Raw genomic sequence first — 25,509 nt, 5'->3', positions numbered from 1 at the left:
CGGATGATAATGCAACCACCCTCTGGCTGTCACGACTGTTCCACGCGATGGAAAAGACGAGACGGGGAAACAGAATGATGAAGAAGCTTTTTTTAACCCACGCCAACCTGCCTCGTGTAAATAAAATCCCCATTACGCGAATTATCGATCCGGCACTGACTCGTTAATATCGCGCGAAACGAGGTTGGCGAATTTTCGTCTCGAAGAAATTGAATGGATGAACGTTTTCACAGCAATACGATGGACATTGCCCGTCGTGTCACTTCTGAGCCATTTGTGACATTTTTTAACCCTCGTAGGACGAACGTGGGTTCGTCGCTCGAGACTTTACTTCGGTCGTCTTTCGAATATTCGACAGAGCGATAAAAGTATTTCAAGAATTATTCCGTACGTTTAGAGTTACCAACCAACAGCTGCGTAAATATGGAAGATATTATATTTCTATTGAAAAACGATAAGAAATATACTTCTGCGTGTAAAGAATATATAACGATACATTTGTAACGATCATTGTATTAGCGAAAATACAATTTTACGTAGAAATTCTGCAGAAAATGAATAAATATTATTCATTTTCCTAGTATGCTGGTTCTTCTTTTCTCTGTAATGAACCTGTATTTTTTCTCTGCAATAAACCCATTAAATGCAAGGAAAAAATTACACTTTAATATCTATTTATGCACGATTTTGGCATGGGTCAGAAACGAACCAGCTTCGGTCTCCGCGAGGGTTGAGTAACTAATTTTCAACTGCGCGTAATAAACAGTGTTCTGTATTTGACTCGGAGCCAAAAAGGTACATATTTTTAATTACATTCGAACACCCTCGAAAGAAACTATTCGATAACAAAGAGACACTATCAGAGATCGTTCATCTTTGAAGCGAGTAAATAAGAAACGAACGCGGTTATCAAAGAATATAATTTCTGACGACTGGCCGGCTAGAATTCAATTATACGGAACTCTAAGACTCGCAACTCTGCTTTTAATAAATTACATAGCGTGTCTTCCATTAAGAAGAATTCTTTTCAAAGAGCGTCGTTACCGACGACGCGACTACCCTTTTAAAAGAATCCTATTACAGAACCTCTAGGAGCACGACGCCGTTGCCGATAAATTATACAACGGTATAAATTTTACATTATTCGATAAATTTTACAAAAATATACCGCGCGTTCGTTATCGTCGGCGAGCCCGTGAAATTCGTTAAATAAATCGATTCGCGGTGAACGAAACGAACGGAGAACCATCGCGGAATTCGTGTTACAGGGAAATCCGGGATCAACGCGACGATTCTTTTGAAAAAGTGACCACAGCTCTTGCGATACTTCTCGATGACCGTGGAAAGACCCATACGGTTCACCACGTGCACACGGCCATTAAAGTCCGAACGAATTCGCAATTCGGCCACGGACAGTTAACACGATTCCTTAACGCGCTTACGAGCGCATCCTTTCGAGCTACCGTCCACTCGAAGGAAATAAGGACAAATGGATACGATTAAATAATAGACCACCCGGCGAAAAGAAATTTATCAAGGGTCCGCGATCGATGGTGTATAGATCGTGTACGTGATCGGGGCCATCGGCCCGATCGTACGGTTGAAACGACCAGACGAAGCTTATCGGGGCTGCACGCCCATCCGATATCGAACCCTTCCCTAACCAGACCTCTCCGCGGCTGATTATCGATGACCGAATTTCGACCGGTGAAATCGCACGGAAATGATCGATGTCGATCTCGCCCCGCCACGACTTTTTCCCGATTCATTTCGCCCGAAACCGAGATATCGAGCGCGCGCACTCGCGATAGAAAGTTCGCGAGATGGAGTTGAACCGTGTAACGTGATTATTAAACGGTGGTTATTAATGGAACGGATCGTCTAGATAGCATTTGACGCGGAACATTCGATAATTACCGAGCGAGGTTAACGAGTTTCCTTCGCAGTTCCCCGTCGAAATCGAAATTTTCGAAGCTTTCGCCCGACGAGCAAATGCAACACGATTGCACCGGTAATTCGCAATTTTTCACCCGCCAGAAATTGTTTCCCGGTTCCCTTCCGCGAAGTGTTAGGCTATTCGATGCGCGGAGTTTGTTTCCAAGTTGGAGAGGTGGGATGAAAATTTGAAAAATATTTTTAACAATCGAATCTTACTACAATAACGTAGAAGTTGAACGAAAGTGTGGGTACCCTCGTAACGGCCCTTCGAAGAAAAATTTTAAAAGATAGCATGGGCCAAAAATGTGGTACAAACACAGGTCGTTAATCAAAAAATCATCCTCCACCTTATCGATACAAAACACGAATCTTTGAACATTTGCCTCTCGATTTTTGGAAACATCGACACGATGTTCAGCTCGTTCTCTAAGCTGTCCCATAGTTTCAACCCCCGAAATTGTTTCACGCCCAATTTTACTCTTCAAAGTATACAACCTCGAGGCGTAGGGTTTATTTCAAATTTCTCGTCTCTCAAAATTCGCCTCTCGATCGTTAAAAACACCGATACGATGTTTAACGCGCGGTCTTAAAGTTATGAAAAAGTTCGCGCGGTCTCCAGAATTCGAAAATTGTTCGCCAATAAATTAACTGGCATCCAGACGTTCTATATATCAACGTAGCCTCTCCATTTAGCTACAAATCCAACGTCGATTGATTCATAAACTTTCTCTCCCAGATGCTGCTCATAAATAGCCGTGCCTGCTCCGAGTGTTCGTATCGTAAACCCAACCCTCGAGTAATCCTAATAAAAGAAATATTGGCAGCGTATTTTCGGAGCGAAAAGTTTCTAACCGCGTTTATTAACAGTCCATCGGGCGTATTACGAAGCAAGGGTTGAAAAAGTAACCTTTTTGCTTCTCGTAATGGAGAAGCTTCGAATATTGCGAGGCAGTTTGAAACTTTGTTACATCCCTAATTCTCAATATATTAATCGAAGTTGAACATTATTAGGTTCCACGGACCACTGCTACCCCTGATAAGACTTTAATCCCCGATCCTTCGTCTACCCTCGAGAACGAACACGCATACACGGATTTACAGCGGGAAGAAGTTAGCTAAATTCGACGATAGAGCACACTGGAGGAAAATATGTTCCGTGTTCCTTTTCGGATAATACGCCCCGAAAGTATCGACGAAACTTGAAAATCTGACACGAATTACAAAACGTCGACTACCTTTGTTCTCCAATATTTGTAGGCGTCTATGGAAACTTTCGACGATTACGATCGCGAAGGGACACTATCAATTTTGCCTTGCGAACTATCCTCGCGTACACGCAAACATTTTTATACCCGTGGATGTCCCTAAACGGCGATATCGTCGCATCGGTGTATCCGTGTTTCGTGGATAATATCTAAAGCTAACAATGCCTGTGTCATCGGTGCAGCAGAGACACCCGAGTGCATTTCGGAAGTACCAGCGACACTGTTTTTGCAATCACTCGTCGTTCTTTGCTTTTTTAATTTTCTCACCGAGAATCGAGAATTTCTCACGTTTCGTTTATTCCACGACCACGAGTAGGGACTCCATCGCCAACGGGTCGATGTTAGTCACTAGAAACGAGTACGGGTATATTTGAAACGTACGTAGAGCTGCACTCGAAATCGTGAATTGCATCTTGCGCACTCTAGACAAGACGATTTGGTACTTACATCCCCCGATTCACCGCAATTGCGAGAAGTCGATATTCGATAGACTATAGAAATACTTAACAACAAGGACGCAAGAATTCGAACCTCGCGCACTGTTTTTCACTTAAGAATGGTCAATCTTTGTACACCCTCCGTAACGTTTTCAACTCCACGGATCGTATGATCGTTGCTTCTCCAAAGTTTCACCGAAAAAGAAATTTATACCGTGACAGAGGAAGCCATTCGAGGTAAAAGATCGTGTTCAAACGCGATCGACTTTCGAAGCACATCGGACTGTAAATTGTAATTCAACTTCGCCCCTAATTTACGTACAACGTGGTCTTTAATGACCCTTTCCACGATGCGATCTTAAAGATCGAATAAAAAACAAAAAACCAATGCCAAAATTAGCAGAGATGGGTGCTCGAAAAACGGGACGGATGTATCAACGACAGAAAAAACATCCACAGGATACTATTCAATGTTTGAACAAGTATTCGACGTTAGAATCTACGTATCTCGTTATACCGGACATCGAACGAGAGGGAATTCTCCCTACCGAGCTACAATATACGTATTAATGAATACGTCGAATACGTCGACGAGCGGGGCGTATTATTAAAATTGTGCGCGCACCGCGACAAAAACGTTGTTACCACCGAGTACCGAGTACCGGTATTAAAATCTGGGTGCTATTTTATCGGGGCGAATGTTTCGGTTTCTCCCTTCCACTCGTTGCGCGAGTATTTTATAATTTCAACATTCGTTAGAGCGTAATTAAAAAAAAGGGATGATAAATGCCCCGCAAAACACGCCCCGCTGTTACAACTTTCGCGATACAGGTACCATTTTTTGCTATACGCGCCGCTCCGAAAATTCCCGGAATTTTCTCATCCTCTGTTTCAATTTGCGCGTCCCTCTCCCTCGCACCGTCACCCCCTCCCTCTCTTTCCTCTTTCCCGCCCTTTCTCTTTCCCTCCTTACGGGCCTCTCTCTCGCGAGTATAATACCGTACGTTCAGCGAATGGAAAAATTTTATTAGAACGGACACGGCTGGCCGGACGTCGTTCGTCGCGGGCATAAAAATTTCCTTTTTCCGCGTTAAAATCGTAAAATGGCACGCGGCACGAGCGAGCGCGGATTCACCGCGGGTCGTGATCGCGACGTCGTAAAGCGTCGTTCGCGCGAGCCGAGTTACGGCCCACGGGGTTTCGCGTTTACGCCCGGCGCGTGCCCTTCGATTTTCGAGACTTCGATTTCACCGTGACGTACCACCGTGCAATTACCATCGACACGGATTTCTCGTTAATCATCACGAACGACGACGTCGCCGTTACGGGACGAGAATGAAATAACCGTGCCGAATTCGACGAGGATACAGACGCGTCCTTTATTATTTTTCGAGCCGCGAAGGGTAACAAGAAATGGCCACTCGATTCGAAAGTCGAGCTCTGTTTTCTTTTTCTAGGGAAAGAAGAGACTAGAGAACGTTTTAGAGAACTTTGCACTACGATTTAAGTTTCGATAACACGTGACGTAATTGTCACGTAATAATTAAGGATTTGATAAAAAAATGTTGATCTCCAACGGGAGATCGAACTCTTTATTATTTTCTTCCGTATTACACTTTAATTGCGGTACCTTTGGTCACAGATTCGTGCGGATCTAATCACGGGTCAAGACTGATCTGTCTCCTATGTGTCGATACGGTTTTTATATCTATTCTTGTCCCGAGTGTCCTGCGTTACGTAAGGAGTGCGTCATTATGGGAACGGAAAGAGTCTCATGAGTTGTTATGGGAACGTATGCAAAAGGAATTTCGGTTATCAGCGGTCAGTCGTATGGAGTGCCATGCGTTGTTATGGGAGCGGAAAGAGTCTCGTGCGTTGTTATGGGAACATGTGCGAAAAGGAATGTTATCGGTTTTTAGTATGGTTACATGATCAACGACAAGATCGTAACTCTCGTTTGAAGCTAAAGTTTCTCTTCGGAGACATTATTTAAAGGTTTCTTCTGATATTTTCTAGAAAATATATTTGAACGTACAAATGGAGGCAGAACTCAACCGTGGTGATTCGGCAAAGAGAAAAATTGAACTCTTTTTTCTTATTGTAGGGAAAGGAGAGACTAGAGAACGTTTCGACACTTTGCACTACGATCTAAGTTTCGATAACACGTAACGTAATCAACGACAAGATCGTAACTCTCGTTTGAAGCTAGAGTTTCTCTTCGAAGACATTATTTAAAGGTTTCTTCTGATATTTTTTAGAACATATATTTGAACGTGCAAATGGGGACAGAACTCGCCCGTGATTCTTACCTTTGGCCCGATTTCTTTATCACGAGTCTCGCACGATATAGTATTCGAAGGGGTTGAGAAGTCGAAGTACCTGGACTGAACCACCTGATACGCTCGTTATACGTAACTCGTAAACCAAGGTAACAGCGAGGCCGAATACACGTGGGGGCAGATACCTGACATTGGAAAGTATTCCAAGTACCTTGACAATTATTGACTCTCGACTGAGTGTTCTTTTTTTCTTTTTTTTTCGTAAATGACAGAGATTGAAATATCGCTTGTCCGGTAATTTTAAAAAAAATTGGATAGAGTATTATTTTCCAGACGGAATCGGAGACGATAATTTCGCAGATCGATATTTTCGTACGAGAGAAAGTAACGGTGAAAAAGTTGAAACGTAAAATGTGTACTTACGCGGAGCAAGAATATCGTAGAATTTGGTTGGGAATAAATGCGCGCTCGCGTTACGGGCATTAAACGAATGAAGCAAAATAGTCGGGAATGGAATGGAAAAAAGGAGGAAGAAAAAATGGTACGCCCCCCAAAGGTGGCCGATTTTAACATTTCCAACGGCGAAAAATTCTTCTCAAATTCACTTTTGCCCCGCTATTATTGCTCCGGTTACTTTTTAATACGCGAAACGTTTTAAATTTGCAACGACCGGCGGTTATGACATCCACAGCGAAACCCATTGAATCAGAACTTGGAATTTTGTTTCGAGTTAATACATCGCTGTCCGCAGTCGACGTTAAACCGACGCGCGCTTCGCTCGTAATCCGTGAACCATGCGTTTTTCTGCGAGCGTAAACCCCAGCGCAAAACCAACTGTTGAAACAACAACGTTCCAAGCTGCTTTGTCAAACAGTTTAGTTAGCTTCCCGTCGGTCGCAATGCGTCAATCGTACACGAGTGCACGGTTCGTTCGATGCAACGTTTTAATCTCTTCAATTACCTGTTACTCATCGAGCTAGACACGACCTTTACTTTCGCGTCGTACAACGCGAAATTGTAGAAAGACAACGCGATGGTATCGGGCAGTGCTCTCCAGACGAGGTAATTTCCCCTGACCCTATATTTATCGTTACTTCTAAGTTTTGTAAAATATAAATCAACGCGATCGTACTAATCGCGTCTTCAATTTTTTTGTACGCTTTCAAACTTTTCCAGCTATGCGTACGAGGCTCGTTGTGGTAGCAGTATCGTACAGTGGGGATTTATTAACGAGGGCAAGTGAAGGAAATGACCTGGATCAGAGGAACCAAATATATTTCAATCGACCTTTTGCTTGTAATAAAAAATTGTTCGATGCTATCTTCCCAGTTCCAAATCTACTCGATGTCATCTTTCCAGTTCCCAACTGTACATTGAAGCTTCTATATATATATTTTTATTCTTTGAAACTCTGATCAAGGTTTACACCACCCTCCATTAATTTATACATTACGCGTGTGTAGATGGTAAACGTTAATCTATAATTTCACACAAACTGTCAAAGTGATTATATTTCCGCTATATTTATATATTTTCTCACACGTAACTGGCAAGTGTTGATGCGAAAATTTTCGTACAAACTGTTGCACAATATTGCATCGAGTGCACACATCGCATCATCGCACAGAGCCCATCGGAGCTATTGTAATTCCGCCATATTTATACATTTTGTACACGTAACTAACAAGTGCTGAACCACGATTTCGTACAAATTGTTGCACACACGGTTACACACACTCCATCGAGTAATTACACACGAGCTGTGAGAGCTATTATATTTCCGTTATTACGGTCCGGTATTTTAATAATGAACTTCGTCTAGAATGAACGACCAGTTCCGAAATTACATCGAGGCGGCCCGGACAATGGGTCAACAACGCACAAAAATCACTTCGATCGGTAATACCGCGAGGTTCCAGTGGCGTCGCGTTTCAGATACCCGAAATACGCTCGATTTCGCGCGGCGTTACAATGGCCCCGGCATATAATGGCGCTACAATGGCTCGTACGAACGTAATATTAAACGTTTACCTCCAATAATACCGATAGAACAATACGGCCTTGCCTGTGCCGCGCTTCGCCGTGCACACGTTAACCTTCCCAAATCTGTTGGATCCGCGTGTACACCGACATTGTTCGTACGGTGTTCGCGCCTGTGGCCGGGTAAACGATCGCGCGCACGTTTCCACGGAAATGCGAATAAAATTACGGTTCACCGTGCCCGTAATCATCTCGCTATTAATCTCCTAAGCTTCCGTCGACGTACGCGCTTCCAACGATAAGACGCGACTACCGCGTACAATTGACGATAAGGATTTCATCCGCTCCCGCGCAAATCCGCGTTGCATCGTTGCAGCATCTTTTTTTATCTTCGATCGGCGCTGATAAGATTCTACTCGACGCGCGAAGTCTCCGCGAACGAGACTTTACTCCGTTTGAAAATTCCAATCCTCGATACGTTGTAAACAATTCCTCTAAACTCCTTTCAAACTTTTCCACGTTTCGCTTGTTTCTCGGACAACGTGCCTAACTGGTACAATCGCGTTACACGCGACATCGCGCAACGAAAATGTGATGGACGATTAGAATTGAAAACGAAATCGACGGATATACGACGTTTGTTGCATACTAAAATGCACACGTCGAAACTTAAATGCATCTTTGGGTCATTCGAAAGTTAAATCGATACGTACTTTCTCTACGATATTTTTTTTCGATGAATTTTTCATACCGGATCGAAGGAAGACGGAAAAGATTGCTCGATGACGATATCCACGAGGTAAAATTTTCTCACGGTGAGTACTATGAGAATTATGATAATCGATCTCTTTAATTTCTTCGCTCCTCGTTCGCGTATCGAAGCGATTCCAAATTCTCAGTTCGGCGAGGAACAAACGGTATCGTACCATTGGTAGTTTCGAGGATCTACAATTTCGACTCGCGAAACTAATCGCAAGAGCTCGTGAAACGGCGAGCTTCAAATTAGTCTATTTGTATTCGTTCGATCTGGTAACCCTCCGAGCTCCCACTCGCGAATACGCCTCGACCGATACGCCTTCGAGTGGAAGACAACGGACGATTGGCTCGATTCGCGTAATTATCCACTCGTACGACCGTGGATCGGGTAACGGTGGAACAACCGCGGGAAAAATAGCCACGAACGTTCGCCGTCGCGACGACGATTACACGAGCGAAGTCGTCGTCGTCGTCGTCGACGTCGTTTCGCGTCGGGCCGAGATCGCGATCGCGAAAACGCACGGAGGTCCTCGATTATTCCACGTCGTTGGAAAGAACACCTTTTCGACGTACGGGTGCGCTCCCGGAAGTGCACTCGCGCACGGTGCGAGACAAAGGGTAACGAAAAACAAAAAAAAAAGGGGGGGAGGGGGAAAAAGAGGAGAAAAGGAACACGGAGACGTGGAAAGAAAGCACTGAGAAACCGTTGGACGCGCGGAGAAACGGAAGGAGACAAAAGTGGAGAAAACCGGGGAGGAAAGCAGCGGTCCCCGCGGACGTTGAAAAGGGAGTAGAGGGAGAGAAGGAGGCGGGGAGGCTTGAAAGGCGAAGGGAGAGGCTTTACTTCGGGAGGTCGAAAGGGCGAAAGACGACACGAGACGCGCGTAAAAGGGTCGGCGAAGATTATTTCTCGGAATGGTACAGCCGAGTTCGTGCATCCTGAAATGGAACCCCTGGGTTGTTCTCCATCCCTCGTCCATCTCAGCCCTCGTTCGTGGGGCTACTCACCCCCGGCCCGACCCAACCCAGCCCGCCCCTTCTCAGCAGCGCCACTGACGCGGCCGTGTTCCTTTCGCCTTTGCGCCGCATTTTACGGCTTTCTCGCTTTCTCTAGCGTTCTCTTCGCGTGCCCGCCGAGTTTTTCATGTAGCGACTGAATGACCAGACGTGGGAAAAGTCAAGGGGTTGAGACTCTTTGACGATCGCTTCGCGGTGGACAAAGCGCGGGACGAGGCGAGGCGAGGCGAGGCGAGGCGAGGCTAGGCTAGGGCCGGTGAACGAAGGAAGGGGCAGAACGAAAGGGTCCGCGGCACGAAACAACCCCAGGAGTGGCTCGAAATACCCGTGTGTTTCGTTTCCAACGATGCGGAATCGTTCCGTGACTCTGCCCCTCGTCCTGCCGCCAATGTCGGCTTCCTGCGTTTCCCTCTTAATTACCAATACCCACGACCGACTACGAAATTCGCGCGGTCGCAGTAAATTCACTTGCCCGTAATGGAAATTCGCGGGTGGGTCATTCCGGTGCCAAATCGATCGCTTCTTGCGCTCGATGTCAGCGATTCCGATGAAATTGAAATATGACGCGACCGCCGCGCGAAATTAGGGACGGTCCGGTTCGTCGTTACGCTTGCTTCGGATACGAAAAGTACGGGACGTCAAATTACGCGGGTGTCGGCGCGTTTACGGGAGGATTCCGCGAACGGAATGTTACGTCGCTTGGCTCGGGTGGGATTTTACGAGGTATGTGTGCGTTGTCAGTTTGCACGTTACGCGAGGAAATTTATACGCGAGAGACGATAGGGGGTAACCGTCGATGTGCTTCGGAGTAACTGTAATTTTGTACTTGGAAATCATCTTCGAGAGTGGGAAACGCGTTACCGTATAGATGCTCAAAAGTAACCACGATGGTTGATACTTTCGTGTTCCAGACTATCTCCGAAAGTGAGATCAATTATTCTTCCAGTGCTCAAAAATAACTATAATGGTCTGTACACTTGTGCTCCGAAATTATTTCCGAGAATGAGAGATCAGTTACCTGTAGTATCGGTGCTCTAAATTCATCACAATCGTCGATACTTTCATGTTCTAAATTATCTCCGAAAGTGAGATTAATTATTCTTCCAATGCTCAAAAATAACCACAATCGTCTATACACCTGTGCTCCGAAATTATTTCCGAGAATAAGAGATCAGTTATCTCTAGTATCGGTGATCGAAGAAAACGATCGTCGATACTTTCACGCTCGAAATAGTCTCCGAGACTGAGATTAGTTCTCTATAGTATCGGTGCTCGAAAGTAACCACAATCGTCGAAACTCCCGTGCTCGAAATTATCTCGGAAAACTCGTACAATGGAACGCTGCGAATTTCGTAACCGTGAAAATAACTCGGGTCTAGTTTCGAATACGGGGAGAAAAGTTCGCAGCGGTTGAATTCTAATGGACGGTTTAAAATATTCCCGCGAAGATGGTCGTTTATGGGAGAAACGACGAAAAATCTGGACTCGTAGCTTCGTGCCGGGTAATGGAGCTGGCGTCAGCGGCCTTGAAAAACTCCGCAATCTCTTAACTTCTTAACTTTTACGAGCGTTTTGTTGGTTCAGTTTGTATTGCGGTAAAAGTTCGTTTGCCCGGTGCTGCGGCACTGTTACGGTCGGAGTTCTAAACGAAGTCCCGAAGAAGTAAACAGTAAAACAGGATATCGGTCGTTGCCGGACACCGACGTAGGATGCGGCTCGAGAGACAAAACAGAAAAGCGAAAGGACTGAAATTGTCGACTTTACACGCTCTCGACTGAACGTATTCGCGCCTGTGGTATTGTTCTCCCACGAAATTTACAAAATTAGGTACTGCGCGAAGCCGAGAAATTGACCTCTGGGAAAATATCGCTCGTCCGACTTGATCGTACACGTTTCGATCGGCCCTCGAACGATCCGCGACCGAGCAAAAATTACTCAACGTCCACGTTTCCCTTCCACGTGATACTACTGTGCGGAGATCGTAAATTGCCAACGAATCGGATCAGTCGTCTCACCTCCGCTCACGTGCATTTTCGTTATTGGTCGAGGCAACTTGGAAAATCGACTTGGTGAAATGTATCGCGTGACGAACGATAAGTAGTGACGACTGAAACGCATTGGCGTACAACCGGAATATTTACTATCGGCGGAATATTGATTTCCGTGATATAATCTCGATAAATTTTATGGGATACCAATTATCGTCGAGAAAAAGTACTAAAATAAAGTAAAACTCTCTGGTCGCCATTTTCCGAATTGTCATACATGTCCAATGTAAAATTATCCACGGTGGTTTTCACTAAAGTATCTTTTAGGTAATAATTCTTTCCTATTACTTCCATGTGTTCGCGAAAGTTTCGTTATTCGATAAAATCGTCGTGTCCGTGGTTTTGTATACTTGCCACCGATAGATTCCACGCCTATGGAATGTGACCAACAGCGACTTGCTAAACTACAAAGTCCGTGCAGTACATTCCCCTCGATCCACGAGCCATCTTTCAAGCTCCCAACTGTACCTACCGAACTGGAAATGTATATCCACTACCGAACTTTTTACAAAATTATTATACTTTGGAAAATCTCAGCGAGGGAAACGAGCGTACGCTCCGACGCGGATTTCGACGATTGGAAACAATAGACGAGCGCGGTGGTTCTCTTTTCGCGAAGATGGCGGGGCAATAAGAGACGAGGGGCCACGAAAGCGACGGAGGATGAAAACGACACGGGAAACGAAGCGCGGTAGAGCTCGTGGCGTTCCGAAGAGGCGATACGACGTTGCGTTCAATTACGCGCGGAGCGGAACGCCGAGCGTGAAAGTATCCGGACGCGTATCGGGGCGCGCGGAACGAGCACGCGAAAGCGGAGAATACGAGACACGGGGGGCGCGTTTTTATAAGCACGGAGAGTACGAATACTCGAAAGTCGCGTACGCAAGGTAAACAGGGCCGCGTGTTTCCACGGGATAAGAGTATCTCCTTGGATGGGCTGCGAGGAGAACGACGACTATGGCTACGACGACGACTACGATGGTCGAAAGGCTCTCTTCTCCAGTGAAACTCGCTCTCCCGTGCGTGCAAATCACTTCTCGCCTTTTCTTTGCCTCGGTCCGCCTCCCTCTTTGTCCAACGGTCGCATTCTTTTTTCCGTTTGTTCTTCCTCGCCCCCTCTACACCATTCCGCTCTGCACCGTGGCCCTCCATTCTCCGCGAGGCGTTTCTCGCATACAAACGAGAGCCATCTTCCGGTCCGAAACTACCCCTTATCCGCTACGCGACGATGTTCGAGCGTAAACCGGGACAAAGTGCGAACGAATCGCACCGATGGGAATCCTCTCGGCCCAACTCCAACTTTTTCCGCTTAAATCACGGATACGCGAGTGTCTCTCCACCGTGGGGGAAAATTTACTTTTGGTTATCGCGCGCGTCCGCCGCGACCAAGTGCTCTTAACGCGTAGGGAGCACGTTCGGGATAAAACGTGTCTCGCGAACGCTGGGACCATCCGAGGATCTTCGTTGGCTCGAACGATACGAGAACGCGTCGGTTACGAAAGTTGCACGGGTTCAAAGTAATATATCATTCGGGAAGAATCTTCCCTCCCAGGAGTGGACGTCTAGAAGTAGAGGTTCTCTTTTAACGAAACTACCGAATCTTCGTACTCGATTTCGATAAATGCGACGATCGTTCGCTGCAACCGAGAGCTCTTAACGTGTACCGGATGAAGTATACAAAAATTATCGTTTCATTTTACGCGTCAATTTGTTTCAAATAAATAATCGTCCAACACTTTTTGTATACTCGACCTTCAAACGCATCCGGTTGCGTACAGATATTATACGTCAAAACGATAACACAATTTTTTTAGAGTGTGTAAACATTTGATTAAATTATGTATTCTCCATTTTGAAAAACGAAATGACTTTCCGAGCAACCCAACAGTTACCTTACCAACCCTTTACGAGATATTTTCGTCGCTTAGAATTTATTTCCCCGTTAAATAATCCCCGCCGAGTGAAATAATTATTCTGAATTTTATTCGCAACTCTTCGTTCAAGAATCAACTTCCAGGTGCTCGAACCACCGTTGCATCGATCGCGTCCAATTGAAAACAACGAAACGAAATTAATCCGCCCGTACCTGACGCGAATCTACCTACGCGGTGCACGACACCGGGCCGTAAAACGGGGTCCACGCGCACGGACTTAAACCGCCGTAACATCGAGCACGCGCGTACGTTCTCGGTACGTTCGCGAGCTACGTATTCCATAAATAAATCGCTAATTCGGTGAAAAATACGATCGCGGTGGCGCGTGGTCGGTTTTAGAATCTTCGTGGCGAAGTGTTCCCCTGGCCGGGAAGTGCCCATTTCGTTGCGCTAAGTAATGGCGCAACGATACGCGATACCGTCTCTCGTTTTATCTTCCCGCCGCGTGGTTACATAGGCGGCGAAGGGAAATGAAGCGTGACAAGCCGCATCAGCCGCGGATTAAGGGAAAAAGGATTTTATCGGTCGAGACCGAAGTCCTGAACGCCGGCTACTAATCGTGTACACAAGGGTTTGCTAATGGCCAAATTGATGGAATGTTGCGCGCTAGTTCGCGAAACAAGAATCGTTAAGCAAACAACCCCTTATCTCTTCCGCTTCGCGACACTTTCCGAAGATCAGTTTCGTAATTTGTTTAAAACTGGCTCGCGTCTACGACGCTTCGAAGGGTCTCGTTCCCCTGTCCACGATACGCGTCTTCGATAAGGAAGCTGACTGCACAAGGATCGGCTCCTCGATACAGTTTTCAAATGGGGTAGTCTTTTCGAAACGAGAAATTAATTAAAAAAAAAAAAGGTACGAGATAAATATCGGTACGACTTGGTGTAAATGAAAAGTGTTTGGGACAGAGAGAAAGTCATTGGAGTTTTATTGTTTACGGTAGCGTATCGATTTCGAGAGTGTGCATGGATCATTGAGAATGGGTCTGGAGGTTTTAGCTTGAAGGAGACGTGTCGATCGAAGAATGAAGTTTGTTACTTGTAAACGGGTCAGAAAACCGAGACGTGTTGATCGTAGAGCGGGAGTTTCGTTCTTGAATATATTTTACACTACCGTTGTAACAAGAAAGAATGTTCTTAACCTGCCCGAACGTCTAACGTTCGTCCAAAAAAATTGACAATATTAACGCGCAAATCTTACCGAGACTGATCGGTTCGTACGAATCGGGATTACGAAACCGGAAGGTATTACGGAACACGCAGTTCGCGGCCGTTTACACGCGTAAAAATTTATCACCCGTTCCCGTTGTAAAGCAAACGGCGCCCGATGTATTTTCCAGTATAAAAAATGGATCCACAGGTACGTGGAAATAAACGAACGTTGATAACACCGCGACATCGGTTCGCGCGAGTTTACGCCGCGGATAGATTCCCATTCGGTGGAAAAAATCGCTCCCTCGGGAGAAATCCCGTCGGAGTGGCGAGAAAGTTACGCGAATTTAAATCTTCGTAGCGTGGAGGACGCCGAGATCCGAGATTCGCGTAAAGATATCAGTCGGGTCGCAGCTCGTGGAGGACAGTCGGGCGGAAGAAGCATGTCGTAAAGGCTTCCAGCAATCTATGAACCCGTTTATCGAAAGTCAACTTTCTCGCGTCTCATCGATTCTCGCGTAGAGAAAGAGAGAAAGAGAAACAGAGAGAGAGAGAGAAAGAGAGAGAGAGAGAGAGAGAGAGTGGCCACGATGAAGTTCCGAGCGAACATGGCACCTAGAATTTCCGCGAAGGAAATCTGTTTCCTCTCCTCCGACTTCCTCTTACAACGCAAACATTCGGATTGGAGCACCAAACAGCTCCTATAGAGGTCTCTAACGATCCACGAAGAGAACACCTTTGTCTTCCTCTCGAGTTCGCCATTTTCTCTCGGTCTTTGGAACGGAGCACTCTCCTTCAGAGGATCGGATAATAGCAAAGAATGAATCACCGACGGAAAGACGGAGTATAAAGTCTCCAGGACCGAATGGAGACGAACAGAAATATTGAAAGGAAGTGTAACCACGCGTAGAAAGTGGAGAATTATCGATTGGTACTTTTTACGGAGCACGTTCGTTCGAAAAAGTATCCAGGAGAAAAGCTCGCGCCAAGAACGATGGTTAACGCGGTGGTACCGTAAGTTTTTATGGTGATTCATTTTTCACAAGTTCCTCGTTAGAGAACAACCAAGAGATTACGTTCCACTGGTAGATCGAGAGGATACGAACAGGAAACAATGGCGCGAAAATGAACGGGTGAGTTTTCGAGTTGTTTGACTACCATTGCGATTCTTTCGACTGTTGGGTCGTAGAATCTCGATGTACGAGAGAAACGTAATCTTTTGGTCGGCTAACGGAGAATTTGGAACAATTGTCACGATGTACGGAACGATAAAAATCATTTCGTACCGCCGGAACTAGTGTTTCTTCCATACTGAATCTATTCTTTCGCGGAAAGAATACCAGTGTGTGGTTAATTAATAACGGGGGTAAAACCGAGGCAAAAATTAAAGGGAAAGTTTTATATATTGAATCTCCGATCCGGTTTATTGTCGACAATTCGTTTTACACAATGTGAGATTTCTTTTTTAGAACGTTTATAAACTCTGTATAGAAACTCTTGTAAACATACGTCTCACCAACTACAGTTTTATGCGTCACTTTAACGAGATCTCTGTATTATTTCCTTTTCAATCGGTACGTTTCTGTACACTTTATATTGTGTTTATATTTACTTCTTCGCATTAACGGGGATTTAACCCGTTTAAATAAAGAAATGAACATATTATAATTCTTTCGAGTTTACCAAAGGCGAGGAACGATGTCAAAGGTGACGTATTTTCCTCGCGAAAAGAATGCCCTTATGGTTAGCTAATATTGGGTTGTTTCAACGGTAATTCGAGTAGATTCGTCGAGATATCAGTGCACTCTTGAATCTCCGGTTATATTGCACCCGATGCATCGGAATATTCTCGGGAAGAGACAAGGACACAGGAAGCTGCAAAAATTGCAGAAACCCGAGCCGTAAGAGCCTCGACAATCTCGTTGAACACTTTTCACGAGGATTCGAGGAAGAAGATGAATATTGAAAAGGATGCGGAATGGAAGTAAAAATTGGTTCGAGGACGTTGTCGAGGAACGTGAACGAATACTCACACTCTTCGATTCTCGTAATCTGTAGTTAAATTTCAACAGAGATGAAAACTTTCTACAAACGAGGCACCGAGACAGGTGTCTTGGCACAAGGATCGCTCTAACCTAGCAATTTTGATACCAAGTGCTTAAACACGACATAGCTCGCGACATCACCCGTCAAATAGACGTGTCGTTCGTATTCTCATCGCGAGTGTAAGAGATATTAAATTTCGTACGTCTTATAATCATTCGTTGACTATATCTTGCGTAATGTACCGAGTTACAAATCTATCGAAAGTTATCTCGTGAAGTTCGTCGATGAAATTTTGTGCAATTTATGCACAACGTTAAGATACATCGAACCAGATTTAAACGGTTGGTTTGAACCGATCTATTTGCGCAATGGATTAAAAATAGAGAACGTAAAATGTCCTCGAAACCCCAGAGTGAAACGCGCGAATACACATTAGTGTTCTCGTCCGAGAAGTAATTATTTTTACCATCGTTTACTTACACCGATCTTTTATTCCGAGAAAATTTTATTTTTCCAAAACGAACGAGTCATTTTCACACAGGAAGAAGGTCTCCATTGAGCGGAGGTTCTCTTTCGCTGACAAAAAAAAAAAAGAAAAATGAAGAAAAAGATTGTTTCGAACGAGCGTTAACCCAATTTGCATCATTAGCGTGTACGTGCGCGTAATTTTCCCAGCCATTATCACCAGGCGCTATATATACGCGCTATTTAAATCGCGAATGAATAGTGATGGTCGCGAGTAGAGTAACGCAGGTAAATTGCGTTTTGAAAATTTCCCGTACCATATTTACACAATTCCTCCGATTCGTTGCTAAAATACACGGCCATCTACAGTGACCGTATATTCTAACCGAAAAAGAGAACAAAACAATTAACACGACCTTTTATTCCATTGTTATTACCGAAGTATCAAGTTTGTTTAATATTTTTAAAAAATATTTGTACTTGGATTTGATAAAAAAAAATTGTTCATTTTTCGTACAATGAAAATGGATCGACCTTTTCATCGTTTTCGAAAAAATGGCGTTAAAGTCGCCCGATGAAGGGTCGAGGTACTTTTCTCGGTGATTCGTTACGACGATCCGTTTGGTAACAATTGTTGGAAAATTTCTCGTCGCGTTGTTTATCAATTTTCGACGCGAATCTCGATCCTTGTAGGTAACGAAGAAACTAATTTCCGGTGGTAGACGAAGATCGAACGCGAACGAGCGGTAGGGAGATACGTTGCGCGCGGCCGAGGCGGGAACGCGTATCTATAGGAGTTTAAACGCGGCAAGAGGATTAAAGGATATCGAGGCGCATCGAAATACAAATCGAACGAGGCTGGATCGCCTGTTGCATGCAGATAGATGCGAACGTCGAAGCGAGGCGCGCGGTTGGTCGGGGACGCGCGAAGCTAGGGGTGTGGGTGCTGGGAAAAAAATGAGAATCGGGCAGCGTCGGGTGTAATCTGGCCAACTTTCCCTAAAATACCCTGTAATCGACGATCCCGACCGGTCGAATATGCTCACCGTGGAACAGAAAACTGCTTAGCACCGGAATGGAAATCCCCGCGTTTTTCGAATTAGCCGACCGTAATGGACGAAAGCCGGCTAGATGGAACCTAGCGCGGAAATCCAACGATTCAATTTTCGTTCCCGCGGTGGTCCCAGCCGGAGATCCTTCGACGATTCGATCGTCGCGCGAACGATTACGCTCGTTCGCGGCTATACGACCGTGAGTTTACACGTACCGAACGATTGCGAAAGAATGGCCTCCGACCGTGTCGAAAATTCGTTCGATCGACGACCCGTGCTTATTCGTACCACCGTGTCGCATCGTTCGTTGCGACGATCGTTTCGCTCTGTTGTCAAAATAACCGAACACGATACGAGCATAGATACTTAATAACTGATTAAACGCTTAGTAAATCGTTAACGCGCGTGGCCGTACGTTTATCATCGCGTAATACGTATTACGAATTCGTCGAATACCTACAGTACGCTCGCGAGAAGATCAAAGTATTGAAACGAAACTAATCACCGAGAATAATAAATAAGTAAGCGGAATTATCACGGAATAAACGGTCTTTGAATACGTAACCGTGTACCTTGGTCACGATAGAAAATTACAAATTTTTCCAAATGTTTCTTTACCCACTATTCGTTCGAATGTTCCAACTGTCATCGCACCAAAGGAATTGTAAAACGATCGCGTAATCGTTTACCCTGTCTACACCGAATACCCCCGAGTGGTCCACGTACGAATACGAGCCCCTCGAACTCCGAATGCAATCTTCTCGCGCGCGTACTATAGATGCACCTCGATGGTCGAATTTTTGTACGGGCGTGCGTTTCGCTGGCGGGCTCGTTGGTACAAAGCGGCCAGCGTGTTTGTTTCGAACTAGCCGCGAGTTAGAAATATCGCTCGGTTGCACTTCGAAACGGGTCTGACGAACGTTGGAAACTCTCCGCGGCGTGTACGCGCGGAGTGTGTTTCCCCGCGGGTGATTGTCGCGAGATCGCGAAAATGTTTATCGAAGCTCGATGAAAAACAAATAGCACGGGACCACCGCCAACCGTCGTCGTTCCTTTTACATTTTCACGACAATCCGTGTCTGATGAGCGATGTAAAAACACGGTGGCGTAAAAAAAAACATACACAGACACACATACGAGCCCGTACGCACCGACACAACGAGCACGCAGGGGGATTTAAAGACCGTGGAAGCGAAATTGCACCCGCGCGGAGGCCCCGGGGCCTCCCGCCATCCACGGGACAAAGGACGACAAATTTGGTCGGTGTCCGGTGTAATTTATGATCGCGGAAAAGCAATTGCACCGTTTTCTATCGCGCCTATTAATCGAGAATCGCTCCGTCGTTTCCAGCAACGCACGTGCAATATCCACGAACGAATAGCCCCGTACGCGGATTATTTTTATTTTTATTCCGCTTTTTATTCCCTTTTTTATCTTCGCGCAGTCTAAGAGCTCTCGTTGCTGTTTCGCACCGAATTATATTTTTTACTTATTATTATTAGGAACTTTTGTTTCATAATTGCGTACACTGACTTTTTTTCGTATATCTAGGTTTCGATCGTTGAGAAATACCTCAATGTTACCATCCTTGATTCGTGGAAGTTACCGTGCAACGTCGACATTCAAATATTTACTTATTTTTAGTACGATATCAAGTTCCAAGCTTCTCCTCTATTTTTCAAGTTTCGTTCAACAATTCACAATTTACTACAGGGGAAGTGGACCATTCACGTTTCTTAATTGTCGATATTAAAGATTAAAGTATTCACTAGCTTCTATTAAAATATTAAGTTCGAAGCTTCTTTTCTATTTTTCACGTTTCAGTCAACGGTTCCTAACCCGAGCGAAAGAACATTCTCCGGTATAAAATTAACCATTGCCAGATAGGTATCTATTTTTCTTCTATTTTTGTTCTAAAGTTTCTATTTAAAAACCGTGGAACGCTCGACGATATTGCGCGCCGTCCCTGCGCAGAGACCATGCTAATCTTTTCTGTATCGTTTCAATTTTAGTGTTCGAACTGTTGAAGCAGGTACGAATTTTTCTCTGCCTATTTATCGGAGAACCAGCGCGGATTCCTCGAAGTCCGCCATGAAATGTTCGTTCGATAAAACGAGTTCGACATCCACGTCGACGGAACGCGAAATTCGTGCAGATGATCGGAAACGACGAGAATCGGTACGATAGCGATTTCAAAATTGAAAGTAAAATTGTACATCGACATATATTGCCGGTTATTAATAACGAACATGTAACCGAAAAATATTTATACGAGAGAACTGAATTCTACATAGAATTGTGTCCAACGTTTCGATCTGATTGTCTTCTTTTTATTAAATCTGTTCTCCCATTTTTTTACAATACAGTGTAAACTTATCGTTAATTTTTTCGACCCGAGAGATCAAAACGTTTGACACCGTAATTACGAGAAATGTATGTAGGTAACAACAGAATGAATATGGGAAAAAATATAGGAGTTTAGGAATTATAGACCAGAGTACAGAAACTTGTCGAATTAGTTCTCGTTTAGCGAGAAACGAGGAGTATTCAAAATTTTGAATTTCTACGTTGAAAGAACGGACTTAGATATTTATTATCGTGTATATACGATCGTTGTAAGTAAATTTTCCATGAAATGCCCGGGAAGAAGAAATTATCTCGAGCTTCTGAACGATAGATGAAATTAAAATAGTTTCAAAAATGCTGAACTCCTGAACGATGGATAAAATTAAAAAAGTTCCAAAAATTTTGTACCCCTAAGTGGAAGATAAAATTCAAACACCACCAAAATGGGAAACAACGTATCGATTTAATATCTAGCGTATAATCATTGAACTCGTCGCATTAGAAGAGTCTCGAAACTCTTAGCAAACTTGCACCGGCGCTCTAATTGCGTCTCAAGAATAGCGAGTATCGAATATTCCTGTTCAACTCTGTCAATTAATCTCGAATGTTTCCGGTTCGCTTGTCTTCGAATGTTAGCCGGATAAATAAAGAATTAATCTATCGTTCGGAGCTTGTCTACCATTCTCAAGAGTCGAAAATACAACTACGACACGTTCGAATACTCCGAAAATACCATGAACCACCAAACGCTTCTACGAGTTTCTATACAGACGAATCAACGTATCTATCACATTGCATTCCCAATTGTTTCTCTATCTTATAGTTATTGTATTATCGTAATTTTAACATAACGAATGTTTAGAAAAATGTAACTTTAAGAGAACATAGTTTCAAGCATCGTGCCTGAAATAGGGCAATGAAAGAGAAAGTTAACAAAATTTGACGAGCAACGAGTAAGGCTGCAAGAGAACGTGTGGTGGGGATGAGAGCAAGCGAGTAAGGGCTTTTCCTTTTTTTTTTTCTGGGAAGAAAAAGTAATGTTGAACCGAGAAATGTTGAACCAAGGAGTGTTGAGATTCCTCGCGAAGCGTCGTACAGAGTTGTATCATAATTACATTATTTACTGTCATGTATCTACTGTCTATGTATCAATTACTCATAATAATTCGACATTATAGTCAAACAAGTATCGTTCGCTAAGATTTTATTTATTTAAACTTGTAAGATTTTATCTCTTTAATTTTCTAAGATTTTATCTATTTAAATTTCTAAGATTTTATCTATTTAAATTTCTAAGATTTTATCTATTTAAATTTCTAAGATTTTATCTATTTAAATTTCTAAGATTTTATCTATTTAAATTTCTAAGATTTTATCTATTTAAATTTCTAAGATTTTATCTATTTAAATTTCTAAGATTTTATCTATTTAAATTTCTAAGATTTTATCTATTTAAATTTCTAAGACTTTATCTATTTAAATTTGTAAGATTTTATCTATTTAAATTTGTCAGATTTTATCTATTTAAATTTCTAAGATTTTATCTATTTAAATTTGTAAGATTTCATCTATTTAAATTTGTAAGATTTCATCTATTTAAATTTGTAAGATTTCATCTATTTAAATTTGTAAGATTTTATCTCTTTTAACCGTTGGTTTTTACGGGAAAGATTCGAATCGTGTCTGGATATCGCGACTCGTGGTAAATTTTGATACCGGTTGTTTCCAGTGTTTCCACGAAACGCAACCAAGAGAGAGCCGACCGCGTTGAAAAACGATGGGACACACAGGGACGATATATCGCGAGCGAAAAGTTCGCGTAGTCATCGGTGGATCGTTCAAGTGCCCGACCGTCCGATCCGCGCGGAATTTTTCGTGCGGACGATGATATGAAAAATGGCTCGCCGCAGGAACGGTGTACGAGTTTTTCCTTTTTCGAGGAACCCTCTGGATTTCGTCGTTTGATGTGCTTTACCGCGAGGCTAATTGGAAGACATTCGATCGTTGAACCGCAGCAACGTTATCGAAAACGGATACGTATAAAGGAAGCCTGCGGAGGAATATACTCTACGAGGAAATTACAATTCGATATTCTCTTTGTAAATTGTACCGCGCGACACTGTGCGACGTAACCCGGTTCGAAGTTAAATAAGATCAACGTACCATAAATCGGTATTTTCGTCTCCGTGTATAATCCCTCGAAAAAAGAGTACATTTACGTTCAAACTGCCCCGATTGGTTCCGTCGAATATACAACGCTAACAGCTCGGTATTCTCATCTCCTAAAAAAAGTTTTGCACGCTTAAAATGCATCGATTGACCCCCATCGGAAATACAACGCTAACAGTCCGGCATTCTCGTCTCCGAAAATGATCCTCCGAGAAAAGTATTTGCATATTTAAAATGCATCGATCGGCTCCATTGGGAATATAACGTTACCACCTGCGTCATTCGTGACAAAAAAGAAACACGCTTAACACAAAACCTTGCGAAACCTATCCTAAAACCTTGCGAAACATCGTTGCGTTTCTATGATAACCCGTTCAAACTCCGGACGATTACTTTTAAAATTTATACACTCAATAAATATACGTCTCGATCGTTGTACTTTCTTCCGTACTCTGTCCAAACTCCGGATTCTGAAATTCTATACAAAACTGATAACCTAAAAATTTGCAATAAAAAACTATCTCGTTCATCTCGAACAATCTCCCAATATATTTCTCACAGTATTGCCAATCGCTCGAAAATCCTACAAACGTTTGAACAATACTCAACGGAACTTTCATGATTCCCTGCCGATGAATACACTTCTGGTTCGACGAAGCGGTTCAATTGTTCACGGTTACCATGTCAACGGGCAAGTTCGGGAACACGTGACCCTAACGGAGAATTACCACCGAATTCGAGGTTCGTTCGTCCACGTTAATCGCGGGTGCCAGCGAGTGCCGCTCGCGAGGACGGATGCACGAGACGAGGGGCGGAGGGTGGACGCAATATTTTTCGTGCGCCGAGCTGCCATAATTCGCTGCCAAGTTCATAGACAAGGGAGAAAACGGGTCGGGAATGGGAGACGACAGCGTGAAAAAGAGAAAAAAAAGAAACACCGAACGAGAGATCCCCGAAGCTCCGTCCACGGGTTCCGCAGAGCCGGATCGAGCTTCGGGCCGGGTAGGGGGATGGAGTGGAGGCAAAAAAAAAAAAAGAAGAAAAAAAAACGCATTTCTGGCCGCAATATATCAAAGAGATACGCGTGTCCGACCGAATCACGACCGGCGGCGGCGCCCAACGTCGTCCATCCTCCAACTCGAGCGACCTGCACCACCGCCACCACAGACAACCCCTCCGCGCCGCGCTAACCCCCTGTCGAGAGATAACCTAATGCTCGGCCCTATTAACGCGAGGAGCGGGCCTTCCACCTCTTCGGAGCCCTTGAAACTACCCTCCACCCGTGACGTCTCTGGATTCGTCCGAGTGAAACACGCTCGCAAATTACGCGTCGTCGCGAGGAGGAGTGTGTCACGATACCGACCGCGTCGCTCGAATATCACAAACGGGCAAGATGCTTCGCTGAACCAACGTCTTTAACGGATGTTTCATTTTTGTACCAACGAAACTTTAATTTAAAAAAAAAAAACACCCGTACAACGGTCGTGCAACTGAATTTTTTAAGATACCGAAATTAGTTTCCACGTAGGAAACTGCACTTTATCTCGCGCGATCTTGGAACGAGAGATTCGGAGAGCTCGAGTGGTTCACGATCACGCGACATCAAAATTATTATTATTCAGCGACTTTATCAGAGCTGTATGCCACCGTGTAAGTGAAAATAACGTGACGGTACGATACAGCCGGAAGACGTGCACACTTAACGAACGAGGGATAAAAACATATTCTTACGAAACCGTACCTCGAGGAACGAGTCCACGTACTCGTGGATTTCTCTTTAGTTTCCAGATTTTTACGTTTGTTTGTACTTACGAAACATATCGTTCAGCCATAAGGCTTTATTCGAAAAGTAAGACCGTAATGGAAGAAAGGAGATCGAATTGGTTCACGTGTGTAAAAGAACGCGAAAGCTGTAGAAAAATTCTAAATATTTCTGGAATTATTGTACGGAACAAACAGTAACGGTGTAGAAAATTCTAAATCTCTGGAATTATTGCTCAGAGTAAATAGTAACGGTGTAAAAAATTCTAAATCTCTCTGAAATTATTGTACAGAGCAAACAGTAACGGTGTAGAAAATTCGAAATTTCTCTGGAATAATTGTACAGAGCAAACAGTAACGATGTAAAAAATTCTAAATCTCTCTGGAATAATTGTACAGAGCAAACAGTAACGATACAGAAAATTCTAAATCTCTCTGGAATTATTGTACAGAGCTACCAGTAACGGTGTAGAAAATTCTAAATTTCTCTGAAATTATTGTACAGAGCAAACAGTAACGGTGTAGAAAATTCTAAATCTCTCTGAAATTATTGTACAGAGTTACCAGTAACGGTGTAGAAAATTCTAAATTTCTCTGAAATTATTGCACAGAGCAAACAGTAACGATGTAGAAAACGTTGAATCTCTGTGAAATTATTGTACAGAACAAATAGTAACCTCGTCTCTCCGTGCTTGCGACGCTACAGTGAATTTTGTTGATTTCTTTATTCACCGTATTCGTCGGTCAGGGTTAATTAACGAAAATTAAACGAAGGCTGCGGAATGAAGTGGGAAGCGGCAACGACTCGAAGGAATTTACGAGGCGCTCGCCCTTCCGCCCTTCTTCTCGTCGTAAGGGAAAAGAA

At 43.9% G+C, this 25,509-nt stretch overlaps 1 protein-coding gene and 1 non-coding gene across 4 annotated transcripts in view; both read right to left on the bottom strand.

Annotated features, from left to right (window-relative positions):
- The window catches only part of LOC143144453 (agrin), a 772,831-nt gene that overhangs the window by 529,312 nt on the left and 218,010 nt on the right, over positions 1-25,509 (bottom strand). The window lies entirely within an intron of this gene.
- Positions 20,298-20,402, bottom strand: LOC143145093 (U6 spliceosomal RNA). The gene has a single exon (XR_012991602.1). It is a non-coding gene; the product is annotated as a U6 spliceosomal RNA (small nuclear RNA).

The sequence above is a fragment of the Ptiloglossa arizonensis genome, chromosome 3 (genome assembly GCF_051014685.1).
Source record: "Ptiloglossa arizonensis isolate GNS036 chromosome 3, iyPtiAriz1_principal, whole genome shotgun sequence".
In the NCBI taxonomy this organism is placed as follows: Eukaryota; Metazoa; Arthropoda; class Insecta; order Hymenoptera; family Colletidae; genus Ptiloglossa; species Ptiloglossa arizonensis.
This window is presented reverse-complemented; position numbering and strand designations above follow the sequence as displayed.